Source organism: Poecilia formosa, unplaced genomic scaffold (genome assembly GCF_000485575.1).
Source record: "Poecilia formosa unplaced genomic scaffold, Poecilia_formosa-5.1.2 Scaffold200, whole genome shotgun sequence".
Lineage (NCBI taxonomy): Eukaryota > Metazoa > Chordata > Actinopteri > Cyprinodontiformes > Poeciliidae > Poecilia > Poecilia formosa.
The window spans coordinates 1060216-1074776 of NW_006800139.1; the positions used below are offsets into that span (position 1 = coordinate 1060216).

A 14561-nucleotide genomic window follows, 5' to 3' on the forward strand; every position below is an offset into this window, starting at 1 on the left:
TAATAAACCTTTTCTTTTGGTATTTCCTTCCTTTGAAGTCATAATTTCAATTGTTTCATTATCCTGGGACAAAAGAAAATGTTTTGAAAGCATCTTTGGGAAGCAGGAGTGCTCACTCTGTCCTTTTCTGTGTTGCCTGTAAGAGCCCACACATCCATTTGATTTATTCCTGCAACAAAAGTTGTTCTTTGCTGTTTAGAAACCTGCTCGGTTTACAACAGGCAGCAGTTTTTGCTGGTGCAGATGAAATATTCTCATACATATTTGGTAGTTTGTTTTTTGGCTCAGTTGCAAGAGCTGTTTTGGCTTTAAAAAAACCTAAAGCAATGGAAAGGCTTGTTGTGTTTTATTTATATATTATGCTTACCAGATTTTTTTTTCTGAATCTAAATATAATGATATTTGTCATTTATAATTAACTGACTCCAGTTCAGATTCGTGATGATATTTTTATTAGCCTAATATTCAAAGTTTTGGAGTTTGTTCCAAAACTGTAAACTTTTTTGTAGCTTTGTCAACATCAGGAAGTTAAGAAAGTAGAAAGTTTGAGGAAAAGAGTCAAAAACACTTTAATAGGTACATTACTATTTCCATTACTAGGAAGGCAGAAAGATTCAACTTAAAAAATATGGTTAAAGTTAAAACAGGATGTATTTATTTTGATCCTCCTATCCAGGACTGTTCTGTTCGGTCCGAAGCCCGCTTCGCCTGGCAGAACGTCAGCCTGACGTTTACATTTCCCCTCATCAAACCAAACCATCTGCTCAGCGACGAGAGGAAGAGGGACAGACAAGTTGATGAAGATAAAGAGTTAAGAACGAATGTAAGGGAATGGAGAGGAAGAGACGTAGAAAAGACAGGAGGAAGGAAGGAGAGGACACAAACAGCATACTAATGAGGAGATCAAACAGGAAGATGAATTAAAAGAAAGTGAAGAAGGATGATGGCGAACGAGAGAAGATGATTCACGAGATGACATAAAAAAGAGGAAGTGAGGAGTGAAGAGAGAAGATGAGAAAGGAGGACAAGGAAGGGCGGCTGGATTATAAAGATGATGAGTAGTGTGAAAATTTTGGTAAATAATAGTGATGGGCTGTATTAGTGTGTTTGTTGCTTGGTGTGTGTTTGTGTCAAATAGTGACATTCTCAGCCTACACACACTCTACTGTAAAAGTACCTCATTTATTGTTCTAATATAGACATAATTCATTTATTCATTATTGCAGAAAAATGTGAAAAAAACCCCAGACTGGAGCAACTTGCTGCAGAAAAGAGTGAAAAGAGGAAAGGGTTAATTCAACAGACCTGGTAAAGGGAGTGTTTATCTGATGGTCTGGGCTTTGAGGGGATTTTGGTTCAAATTTCAAATGATCTGCAAAAGTACTGCATGCAAATATTCACATCTGTTTTTTTTTGTTTTTTTTCAATTGTGCCGAGCAACATAACCTGAAATCAGGTTTGCCTCTGAAAATGTTCTGCACCAACAAAACTGGAGCAAATAGTTTCCGTCTAATAATCCATATCATCCAATTAAGATCTGCACCTCAGACTGCATTTCTAATAGTATTCATCATTCCTACATAGTTTCTCTACCTTTAAATGAATCGTAATTCTATTTATAAATATGTATATTTAAATATTCTATTCTCAAAGTCTTTCCTTCGGATTAGATTTTCTACTATGTCCTGTGATTATGGACACATACACACACACACACACACACACACACACACACACACACACACACACACACGCACGCGCACACACACGCACACACACACACAGTAGTAAGATCTCTGGAGTAAATTAGAGCACCATGTGAGAAAAACCTTCTCACCCAACATCAGTGTCTGACCTCACAAATGCACTTCTTAAAGACCCATCAGAAAATCACACAAACACAATCGTACGCCTTGTGGAAAACCTTCCTGGAAGAGTTGAATGGGTGAACAAAATACTTGGTAAAACTGTGAAGATGAGGATAAACATCCTTCTGCATCAAAGGTCTGCATATGAATTACTGTCTCGCTGTAACATGAAATGTTTTCCCATTTCAACACATTATAAAAGAGTTCAGTCAAGACACGGCTCCTCGTGTTCCTACCTGTCCATCAATCTGTCAGCTATCACAAAGAAATGCTTCCCACTTCACCGAGTAAAAGATTCCAGCAGAGAACTCCGAACAAACGGGAAGCCTCTGTTATACAAATAAATTCACACACACACACACACACACGCACACACACATCAAGTCATAGGAGAGGAGGAGTGTCTGTCAGAGAGATGGATGGGTGAAACAATGAAAATCAAAAGCTTGTGAGAGTGTGTGTGCATGCGAGGAAGACGTAGCATTATTCAGAGTGTGTTTGACAGATGGAAACGTTCACAGTGAGGAAGAAACGGCATCCAGAGCCTCTGAAATGTGTGGGTGTGTCTCACGCTTAGCAAGTTTGTGTTTTTAATTATCCTCTGACCACAGTTTATGTTCTGGGGAAAAAAAATCTCACACACATGAAAGGGAGACTTGTTTGTTTTACTATTTTAATGTCAGTCACACTGCAAAAACACACAATCTTACCAAGTACTTTTCGTCTACTTTCTAGTGCAAATAAATTAAGATAAAACTAGTTTAAAAGTAACCTATCCACAAGATATAGAAGCTTGTTTTAAATCATTAATTCCTTGGTATTGATTTTTAAAAGCACTAGCTCCATCTGTAGCTTATTTTTTTAGATGGGGAAATTATCTTGTAATAAGTAAGTTTATCTGCTAGTGGAGCTGGAACTTTTTCATCAATATTAAGGAATTATTGACTTAAAACAAACTCCCATTTCTTGCTGAATAGATACTTAGTTAGTTTTGTCTTATTTCAAGTGTAATAAGATTTTCACACTAGAAATGAGACTAAAAATAGTTGGTAAGACTTGGTGTTTCTGCAGTGCAGCTGCTGATTTCCTCACATTTAGGAGCTGATTCTACTTGTGTGCTCACCTTAAACGTTTCGACTTCGTCCACATGCTTCAGATGCTTCAGCGTGATTTTGATCCGAGCTGCAGCAGGTTTATTTTAGCAGCTTCCCTGTGTGTTCTTTCTCTCTGTTTGCATCATCTCGCTCGCGGCTAAGAAGGCTCATTCTTCCTCCCAGGGGTTCTGCTGGATGTTGCCAAGCACACGAAAGTCAAACTGCACATCAACGCCTGATAGCTGTGGCAGAAGGTTTCCTGTAGTGCTGAGTAACGTCGAGAGAGAGAGAGACGTCTGTTTGGAATACCTTCACCTGGTTGTTCTGGCACCGAAGTAGATTAACTTCTGACAAGAAATATTTAAAATTTGAATTCTAGGGCAGAAATTATAGTTCTGATTCACATTTTTGCCAGCATGTTGATGGTTTACAGGTGATTAGTGTTTCCAGAAACGTCCATGTTGTTTTGGAAATAATATATTAGTGCATCATTGTGATGTTGAAGAAATGTTATATATGGATCTCAAATGTTTTTTTTGTTTGTTTGTTTGTGTTTTTGTGGTGGATTTTTGTATCCAGAACATTTTACTTGTAAACTCCTCCCCTAAAATCAGGTGCAACAAATTAATCAAGACTTTATCTGCATGTAAGTTAGCTTTGTCTTTTTAAAACCATTTTTAAAAAGATTACATTTTCCAGCACATGTCTGCAACCATTGGTGCTTTTGTCCCCAAGTGCATTATTAAATCTTACATTACTGTCTGTGTTGCTCTTGGATTCTCCCTTTCAGTCCAATTTAAAATCATTCAACTCAATTCAAAAATGCTGCATTTATCCCAAAGGGAAATTAAATGTTGTCGTCACTATAAGTTGCTAACAAATACATTTTCCAGCAGCAACATATTCTAGATGACACAATCAGTTGTTAGGTAGCACTGCTGATCCTCCTCATTTGCTTTTGCCACTCCTCTTTAAATCTGTCTGGTTTTATGGTTGGAAATCCAAGCAGAGAGATGTTGGAGTAGGGGATCTGATTGGTACAGGAGAGGGTTTAAACGATGGGATTGAGGTCATACTTAAGGTATTATTTGAGGTTTTTGAGATGCTAATCATCTGTAAAAACAATACCTTGTTGGAATGGTTACGCATCATGGTAACTGCGGAAAAGAGCAAAATCCTTCCAGCTGCACAGCATCTAAAACCAGAGGGAATAATTATCCTAACATGTAACGCCTCAACCAAAAATAAAAACATGAACAAATTAAAGTTAAAACGTTCTCTTTTTTATTAATCTAGTAGAAATAATATTGATAATCACAACTGAGACAAATCAGGAAAAGTTTAGTAAAATATGGAGTCAGACGTGTCCATTAAATTATAAAATTTTAAAACATCTGGTTTCACTTGTGTCTTTAACAACAGTTCATACAGTTCAGCCCTAATTTTCTCAAGTTCCTGACAGATTAAGGTTTGATTATTATTATTATCTTACCAACATAATCTTTCTGACTGGAAAAATCCCAACTTAAATCTGTCGGATCGTCTGTGGATCTTAAACAGGTCTGTAAATGTTTGACTGTTTGTGAGAGTGAAAGTGTATTAACTTCATCATCTTCTTCATCATCTTCCTCTGATTAGTTATTGTTTATGTTCACAGTGTGAAGCACACAAACCCCCATAAACACCGACACACTTTGAAAGCAGAAATCAGATCCAATCCTGACCCATTTACTCTGCGTTCTTCTTATCATGCACACTTAAAGCGCCTCCCTGAGAGCCATCCTGCTCTTTTCATATACCATGCATCCCTCATTAGACTCATTCAGAGCAATTAGAGCCGTTTGAATGGACTGGCAGCTGCCACACTCACAGGGAGTCTTTTTGACTCTTTCACTTGTCAGGGTGTGGCTCCGCAAAGGAAAACTTTGACTCTGTGGAAAGAGACGCAAAAGAGCAGGTGGTGTTCATATCAAACAGTTTGTCTTCCACACAACTCTTCACTTTAATGCACAATTATTTCCCTTTCATTTCATCTCTAGAGTGAAGAACCTTCCCCCTTAAAAATATTGGACACTATTTTCACCTTTCATTGTGGTTTACATCAGCATGTGCTGCTAAAAAGCTGTGAAATACTCACAGGAGTTTTGGAGAGGAAGATGCTCAGTGTTTGGTTGCATCTGTGGTTACTAACAGGGTTTGTTTGATTTTTTGCCTTTTGCAATCAGAATAACTTAATTTGTGCTGCTACTTTAGAAATATTTGCAAGGAATGTTGATATATTTATGTATGAAGGTAGATATGACTTTTTGTTACTCATCAGTGATCACATGCTAACTTGATGTTGAGTAATTCTGAGGCAGCAGCATAGTAAGAAATACTGCCATCTACAGGTGGGAGTTAGCAGTCACTTTATACCAATATTTTTTGACCATTTTTTGCATAAAATTTGCAAAAAATTCACAATTATTCATCAGCGTAAAGAATGTTGATTTTCTGTTGGTTCTGTGTGAATTTTCCGCGCTCCTGTGTGCGTTTTCAACAAGTCGTAATCGATCAGGGAAGTGACCAACTGGGAGTTTGAGACAGAAAAACACAAACAGAAACAGATGAACTGGTTTAGGATTATTTTATATGGTTATGAAATGTAAAATAGCTACACTTTTCAGTGTTTTTATTTGTTAAAAAATTAAAACAAATTAATATTTTACCAAAACCAGCTATTTTTGTGTTGGTTTGTCTCCTAAAATCTCAATATTGAAGTCTGTGGTAACATGAGAAAAACAGAAGAGTCCAAAGGGTGTAAATACTTTTCCAGTCTCCTGTTGCTCTGAAACTGTAGGACTCTCCCAGCCTCAAACTTTTCCTCCAAACCATCCAGGTGGTAGTAATGGATTTAAATCCAACCGATCCTGGTGGGAAATCAGGAACCACAAACCTAAACTCAACGTTCCCTGGAAATGTTCCTGACTGCCTGGCTCAGTATCCAGCCGTTATTCTGGACTGGCCGGGATGAAGGAACATCTAAGCGACGTGTGAAATGTGGGTCAGCATCTAGAGCGGCTGGCTGAGGAGGGCTGGGAGACACTTCATGATGCTTGGAGCATGATGGCGGCGGCTGCTGGTTTGGGTTTTTCTCTCTGGTCCCATCAGGGTGTGTTCATTCACTGTGTAATGCAGATCCAGTTTACAGCGTTCATTTAAAAACTCATTTTCTCTCTGGCTTATCTCTGAATGAATATATTATTTTCCAGGGGGAAAAAAGAAAATGAAGAGTTTTACCAAGGCAGAAAATATGAGTGCTGTGTGAATGCTACAGCCTTCCTGAGGGCGAGTTGACATATTTAACAAATGATCCATCTGCTTTCAAATGTCTTCCCTTCAGTGCTGCTCGGCTCAGGAACAGAAACTCAGCTGCTGGTCTGTAGTTTCTCCTCTGTAAAGCTCAGTGTCTGACTTCCTGTTTTCCCTATAGAGCTATTTGTGTTTTTCACCTTTCTGTTTGATATTTTGGAGATGGGAAAATGTCTGAACGTATGTTTCTGGTTTCTGTACTTCTGAAGCATTTCACCTCAATAATAACCCTTCCAAGTATGCAAGCTCTTAGTTCTCAGTGCCCACTAAGGGTGTTTTGTTCTCACACCTGATAATCCTGTAGATTTGGTTCATTTGGGAACTAAACTTGCAACATTTGTTACATTTTCAGCTGCTGCGTTTCGTTTTGACACTGCAAAATGTCAAACAATCCAAACCATTTTAAAAACTTGTTCCTCTCCTCGCCTGTGGGGGCGCTGCACCAAGAGGAAATGACACAAAAACCTCTGAAGAAGACAGGAGCGCAATTTCAGTCTTCAAAATGAAACAAAAATGGAGTGGCATCAGATTTCAGCGGTTGAAAGATTTCACAAGCGATGTCTCCCGCTAGCTCTAGACTCTGTGTTTGTTTTAGTTGTATTTACCCAGAATGCACTGCTCTGTAGTCCACAACCTGCTTTTAGAACAGTCTCCGATCTGCTTCACGTTCACATATGCATTCGAAGCACACCAAACTGCTCGTATAAAGGACTGAACAGTGCTGGTATGAATTCACTCTACAGCAGTGGTTCTTAACCTGGGTTCGACCGAACCCCAGGGGTTCGGTGAGTCGGTCTCAGGGGTTCAGCAGAGCCTCTGCCGCGGAGGTAAAGACACATCGTGTAAAGTCGTGATGACGCCCCGCTTTGCCATCACTTGCTGCAGAGGATCACGTTACATTGCTGAGCCAATCAGAGCTGCGGAGTAGCTCTGATTGAAGGAGCTCCACTCTCAGCATGGATTTGAACTTGTGTCTTCAATTACTTCAGCAAAACTCACCGTTTTTACCAAATTCTGTAGCTTTCGGTGTACTTCTAAATCTGCTCCTTAGTCGCATCTTTTCGGGGTTGCTACTGCCTCTAGTGGTGTGGAGGTGGTAACACAACTAATATAATTGCATTACTAAATCCTAACTAGACCCTAGTTGGGTCACCCCTATGTCTTGAATTTGGGGGGGAAAAAAATCATATTTTATTTATCACTACAGAAGGATTCAGTGAATGAATATGAAACTGGTGGGTTCGGTACCTCAAAAAAGGTTAAGAACCACTGATCTAAAGGTTGAAGCTTGAAAATGATAACAGATCCACATAATCTGCAAAAAGCAAACATTTTCTGACATAAAGCACTTTGAACTACCTTGTTGTTTTAATGTGCTGTTCAAATAAACTCAACTTGTTTTTATTGTGGCGAAATGATAAACAGCCACACAACTGTGCAGATCTAGTCATTGGTTTCCATCCAGTTCTAATGCAGCTACCTCACTTTGTCTCGTTCCTCATGTTTAGTTTTCTGCTGCAGTACAACCACACTTCTTATTCCAACTGAATCAACCGAACCATAAAATACAGAGGCAGGGAGAATATAAGAGCAAGACATCATCATCGGACTTGTTTTCTGCAAACACTGAAAGATTTTTATGAGGAGAAAATCTTCCATTGCAGGGATTTTTCTGTCAGGATCAACATGTAACTCAGGATTATCCACATGACGAAGGAACAGAGGAGGGAAAGTTGGTCTCTGCATGTTTCCAACCCCCATCTGAGAACTATCAGGACATTTACTGCACAGAGGAAAATGGGCATCCAGCCATGAAGCCATGTAGGAATTTTGAACCAAATGTTGAGGAAGAGAACTTAGAGACTATTGTGTTGAAGAACAAACGGAATTTTTGGTGCTTTGCTTCATATTTGATGCCTTTAGAAGCCAGTCTGTCTTTCAGGTGCCTCATGATGCACTCCTAATAAAAATATAATAAACTAATTCTTTACTTTTCATTAAACCTTTGAAAAGAGAGAAAAATTAGTAATTTATTTCTGTCCATATAGTTTTTTTTTCTCTCTTTTCTTCTTTTGGTTTAAGTTTTAACGTTTTCTGATTTAATAACTAGAAGTGGTGTTTCACATTTAGAAGCTTTTCACAGAACAAAGCCTTGTGTGTTCTCGCTGCGCTGAACAGAAACAAAACTGATGTAATTATTTTGGACCTTAGAAGAAACGATCAAGAGTCAGTTATTACCGCTAGAAACCACAGATGAGGCCCAAAATCTGGGTGTAGTGATAAACACATGAAACATGAACAGACACATAAAAACAGCTATAAAGTCGGCCTTCTGTCACCTGGAGAACTTTTCCAGATTAAACAAGATGTAGATGAAGTCAGGTTTTCTGGTTTTGGTCTGCTCTTCATCCCTAGAACCAGAACCAAACATGGATGAGCAGCTTTTAGTTTTCATACTTCCAGAAAACTGGAAACCGAAATACTGAGTTCCTTTAAATTAAAACTAAAAACCTATTTGTTTAGGGTTGCTTTTATTTAATAATAACTAGAATGTATTGATACTAACCGGGACTAAAACTATTATTTCTTATTTTTCCACTGTCTTGTAATCTTTCTTTGTATATTTGTTTATGCCTTTGTTGCTAAAATGAGCTGAACAAAAAGAATCTGACTTGATTTGACTGTGTGGACGGGTTCTGATGGTAGCAAACCATCTGCAGCCGTCTGACTCTAGATTTCTCTCATGTTTAGTTCTAACATTTTCACATTTAATTGCTTAAATATGCGCATATATTCCTCAGGTATTTTCATGTGTGCATATGAGACCCAAAAATAGTCAGTCCAGCACAGTGGAAGCAGTATTTCTCAGGTTGCGGTAGCCATGGAAACAGTAATCAAACTAGACCAGGAAAATGTGTGGGTAGGGTTTTGTTTCCTATTTCTACAGATGTAGTCTGGATAAAGCCGGTTTATAGTATAGTTTTGAGTAGACGTGCGTCGCTTGAGTTTTTTTTTTTTTTTTTTTAGATTTGACATCTGGATTCTGATTTTAGTCGATTCTGTTTACTATTCAACATAAAAGAGAAGTATGCACCGTCAGTTCTTTAGTACAGGTAGTAGATTAGAAAAAAAGCAATTAGAAGATTGTTCCCTGTAATGTCTCACAGCTATATCCCTAACTTGAATCTGTTTATCGTTAAATCCTAATGCTTTAAGCTGTAGGTTCTTCGTTGATGCATTTAAAGATTAAAAATTGTGGGTGTTTTGATGTATTTAATGGCATGAGAAGCAAGTCAAATGCTGGTCACCAGTCAGTCTATGTTGCATCTCAGTTTTTAAGCTAATGATACAAAGTGACGGAGGTTTCTCAGCCGAAATAATGGAGACACAAATACATAAAACATCGGAGTTCTTGTTTTGAAACTTTGTGATTTATGTCCCAAAAAGCCTGATTCAGATCTCTGACTGCATTCATTCCTGTTAGTCTGGATCTGACCAAAAAAACAAACTGGTTCTCCTACAAAACAAGGTTTCAGTTTGGTTAAGGTGAACTCTGCCCCAGTTTGAATGGATATGTAGATGCAAGCGAACCAGAGACGCAGAAAGTGGACTACAGTGCAGGGCATTCTGGGTAAAAACAACCAAAACAAAAGTGCTAGTCTAACGCTAGCAGGAGACTTGACTCGTTTTTTAGTCAAAGATAAAAGATAATCCTACATCCACTGAAATCTGACGCCTCTTCATTTTGCTTACATTTAACAAAGAAGGAAGTCGCCTTCAGTGTCTTCAGAGGTTTTTGTGTTGTTACCTTCAGTGGTTCTTGGTGCAGCGCCCCTACAGGTGAGGAGGGGAACAGGTTTCTCAAAGGGTTTTGTTTGTTTCACACAGTGAAGTGTGAAAGCAAAAATGTAGGAAATGTTGCAACTTTAGTCCCTAATTGGACCAGACTAAACACTCCACATCTGTATTTACTGAATCCACCAGATTTCCGTGTTGATTTGTCACCTGATAAATGTTTTTCTTGTTTTTTTCCAAACATTTGGGGTTTGGGTGTGTTTCCTCAGGAGAGTTAAGCTATCTTTCATCTCAGCTTTTATAAATACTCTGCTGATTGGCCTGAGGGAGCGGCATAATAATCCTTCTAACTGCTAATTTCCATTTTATTGCCACTGAGCATCTTTTCTTGCACTTCGTTCTCACTCTGTCTTCCTTACAGCATTGCAAAATCCACTCTGAGGGGGGCGCTGCACCAGCAGGCCTATATCCCCAATGTTTGCTCTTACCTGACCATGAACACACACACACACACACACACACACACACACACACACACGTGAGCTGAATCCACAAAATCTGACAGGCTCACACACAGACATTTCAGGCTCACATTTCTTTCTCTGCAAATTTCCAACACTCCCTCTGTCGTTCAGATGCACGGCTTAAAATAACTCTTCCTCGCGTTCTGTCTCTCACACACAGACTCTCCTGGCACACACGCCTCAGTTGAATGGCTATGTGGGACAGCAGCTTGGGGATAGACAACTGATTCACTTTGAGTGGCGTGTGGATATTTATAGCGCCTGCGTGTGTGACAGTAGGTGATGAGTGCTGACTTCGTAATGGCGGTAAAAATAAAAAATAATAAAAAATATTGCCGTGTGCAGCTCTGCCTGCCTCCGTGTTTCCCCGTGTGTGCGTTTTTACTTGTGGGTTTGTGTCTCTGTGAATGAGACGGTGACAGGCAGGTGATCAGCAGTGAGCATGCTCAGTCATCTGTTGGTACCTGTGACGTCTCAGTCCGGCGTAACCATGGCAGCGATGTGCTGGAGAGGCTATATTAGACTGACTGTGGCGGCATCACTGACCTGCAAGATGCTCCACTAATAGCTGATTGTCCAACTCGTGGGTACATGTCCTTCTGAAGTGTATTACATCATTATTGGCTATGTTTATGCACACAGAAGCAATATTCCAGTTACACTGTTTATTGAATTACAGAAAAAATATTTCATAATAGATTTTGCCGCCGTTGTAATGTCGTTCCAAATTTATTATCACAGCCAAATTCCTGGAAAAAATCTCTTTCTGTCTCGTTTTGCAGCCAAATGACTGGATGCTTTGTTTTATTTGTGCTTTTTTTAATTCAATCTGTTTAGGAGCACCATGCAGTGACCTGTGACCTGGAACAATATGACCTCAGTTAGAATCGAATCAGTCGCTCTGTTCTGAGTTAAAGAGAAAATGATGTCAAACGTTTGTGCTGGTTTGTTCAGCAAACATTTTAGATATTAATAAATGTTTCCAAGGGTCATCAAAGGTCAACCAGACTCCTAAATTTACAAAATCAAACAAATTTGGTGTCAATAAACTCCGCTACAAAAACAACGTTGATATGCGGTAGCTTATTTTTTACATCTTAAAATTATAATAACACAAGCAAAAAATTGTTGCTGCCCAAATGTAGCTCAGTTGATTGACACCATATTTTGTTTCATATTGTAAATGTGGACTGGCTGATTGACCTTTGATGACCTCTGGAAACATTTATTAATATCTTTAAAATGATAGCAGCACAAAGAAAAATATTTTGCTGCAGAAACCAGGACAGACATTTGGCAGCGATCCCCCACAGCAGAGCCTGTGGAGAACCAGAGGAATTGGCAGTTTTCCTCTAACGTTTGGTTGTTTCTCCTCCATCTGCACAGCTGCTACTGGAAGCTGCTGAATAATAGTAGTGAACAAAGTAATTCTAAGTAATTTTACCTGATAGCATTAGCCAGGTTTAGCTTAGAGCAAAAATGTGCAAGAATACTTATTGTTTGCATGTTGGTTTAACTTGGATTTGCTGCAGATCTTTAACCTGAAGTTGACCCTAGAAGCAGAGAAGTGAAGATGTGACAGATTCTGGTTCCTATAGACCCAACAACCCTTTAGTGTTTGTAAAACTGCTGTAGCATATTCCTCAAAAATCAGAAAGCAGGCAAATAGAAAACATGTTTTCTGCTGGACGCTGATGAAAAAAATCACAACCTCTCCACACATCGCCTTCGGCTAGCAATGTTTGTCTAAACCAATCAAAATGTAATCATTTCATTTATGTGCTGGTTTATTTGTTGCTGGTCGTTTTATATTTGTGCTGTGGTGAAAAAATAATCCACTAAATAAAACATTTAGTGGCTCAGGTTTTCTCGCATCAGAAACTGTAGAATAGATATTTTTCTGCAGTTTTAATGTCGTTCCAAATTTATTATCACAGCCAAAATCCTCAGACAACCTGAGGATCGTCTAAGATTAAGAAATAAAAAATGAAAGATGGCATGAAAACAGAGGATTGTGTAAATGTTACTGCATATCATTTCTGAATGTTCATCTTCACCTGTGAGAACAAGATGAGGAGCTGCAGTTAGCACAGAGTGAGTCTGGTTTAACACATGGGCTGAGAATTAAAGGCAGGAAACAATCAGGGGGTGAAAAATGGAGAAAAAAAAAGATCAAAACAAATGAACAGAGATCAGAATTTGACTTTCAGCATCAATCTTTTCTTCCCCTTCCTATTGTCACTGTGTCTGGATAATAAATATTTTTCGGTCTTCATCCACCCATCCGTCCTCCTCCCTGCTTCTCCCTTTCATTCTGATCGGTCCATAAACAGTGATTGATCAGCAGCAGCAGGAGCTCGCTGATCATCACCTCCTCTGTCCCTCTTTCCTCTCTCCCTTCATTACCTTCTCCTCTCTCCTCCATTACCTTTTCTCCTCACCATCAATCTTCTCTCTGCTCCTCTCTCTCTGTCCCTCCTGCTCTTTTTCACCTCATCTTTTGTTGCTTTATTACCTTTTTATTGGTACTGATGTTTTTTTTTTCTTTCCATACCTTGAAATTACCTCTTTTCCCTTTTGTGTTCCTGGTTTCTGCTTTCTGCTTATTGCTTTTGTTCAGTGTTTTTCCAGGAAACTCGACTTGAAAGTGTTCCTTGTTTAAATGCTTTGCAAAAGTATTTATAACCACATTGGTCCACATTTTGTCAGGCAACAACCACAAACATCACTGAATTTATCTGTGCCTTTGTGCTCTGCATGCGTTAAGACTTTTATAAAACTACTTTTCACTGCAATTACAGCTGGAAACATATGAATACCTAAGAAAAGACAAATACAATTATCAGAACAAAGTTTTAAAATTACCAGAATAAAGTATTAATATTATGAGAATAAAGTTTTGCAATAATAAATCTGAGAATAAACTGATATTTTGAGAATAAAGTCATAATAATGTACAAGAATATTCTAAATAATACAAATAAAGTCATATTTTGGTACTAAAATTATAGTTATGCAAGACTAAAGCAATGAAATTACCAGAATAAAAACATAAAATTATGAGAATAAAGTCATGATATGGGAATATAGTCATAATATTAGAAGAATAAAGTTGAAATAATACAAGAATAAAGTCATATTGAGATGCTATTTTAGCCTGGAATAGCTTCACTAAGCTAACTGCTTTTAGCACAACTTGAGCACAACAATAGTTTTTTTACAGTGTGTCATCAGATCATTTTTTTGCAACAGAAATGTTCTTTCTGTCGGCTCCAGTGGTCGACAGACGCGGCTTCGTCGTCCATCGCTGTTTGCAGATTTTGCGCCTGCATCAGATTTATGGCAGAAATAAGCAAATACCAAAGTTCTGGCTCAGGACATTGTAAGCATCAAAAAAATATTCATTGTGTTAAAAATTGATAACGCATTAATTAATCAAAATAGTCCCAGTGACTCTCTTCATCAATTAGGTGTCTGATAACAGTGCAGAAACAGCAGCATTTCATTTTGGGGTACCAGAGAAGAGGGGATGGAATATAAATGCATGCCATACTTTTCATATTTTTATTTGTACAAATTTCCTTCGTTTCCAAAGTTTTGCTGCTCTCTGAACTCTGAACTCTTTTTCTGATTAATAATTTAACTGCCACACCTCACTTACCTTTCCTGGTTCCCACATTGCTCTTTCATTTAATCCTTCACTTCCTGCTGCACATCCTCTGACTCTCCTCCTCTTCCTCGCGTCTCCTGGAGGTCGTCATACAGCAGACCTTATGCAGCTCCTGAGTGACGGAGAGGAGGAAGAGGAGGAAGAGGAGGGAGGCGGAGCAGCGCACAGATAAAAGATGAAGCGTGGGCCCTGGAGTGAATTGATAAAAATCACCTGTTTCACACACACACACACGTACACACACACACACACACACACA

At 38.6% G+C, this 14561-nt stretch overlaps 1 protein-coding gene across 1 annotated transcript in view; it reads left to right on the top strand.

The window, feature by feature from the left end:
* The window catches only part of LOC103148205 (XK-related protein 7-like), a 57356-nt gene that overhangs the window by 25027 nt on the left and 17768 nt on the right, over positions 1-14561 (top strand). The window lies entirely within an intron of this gene.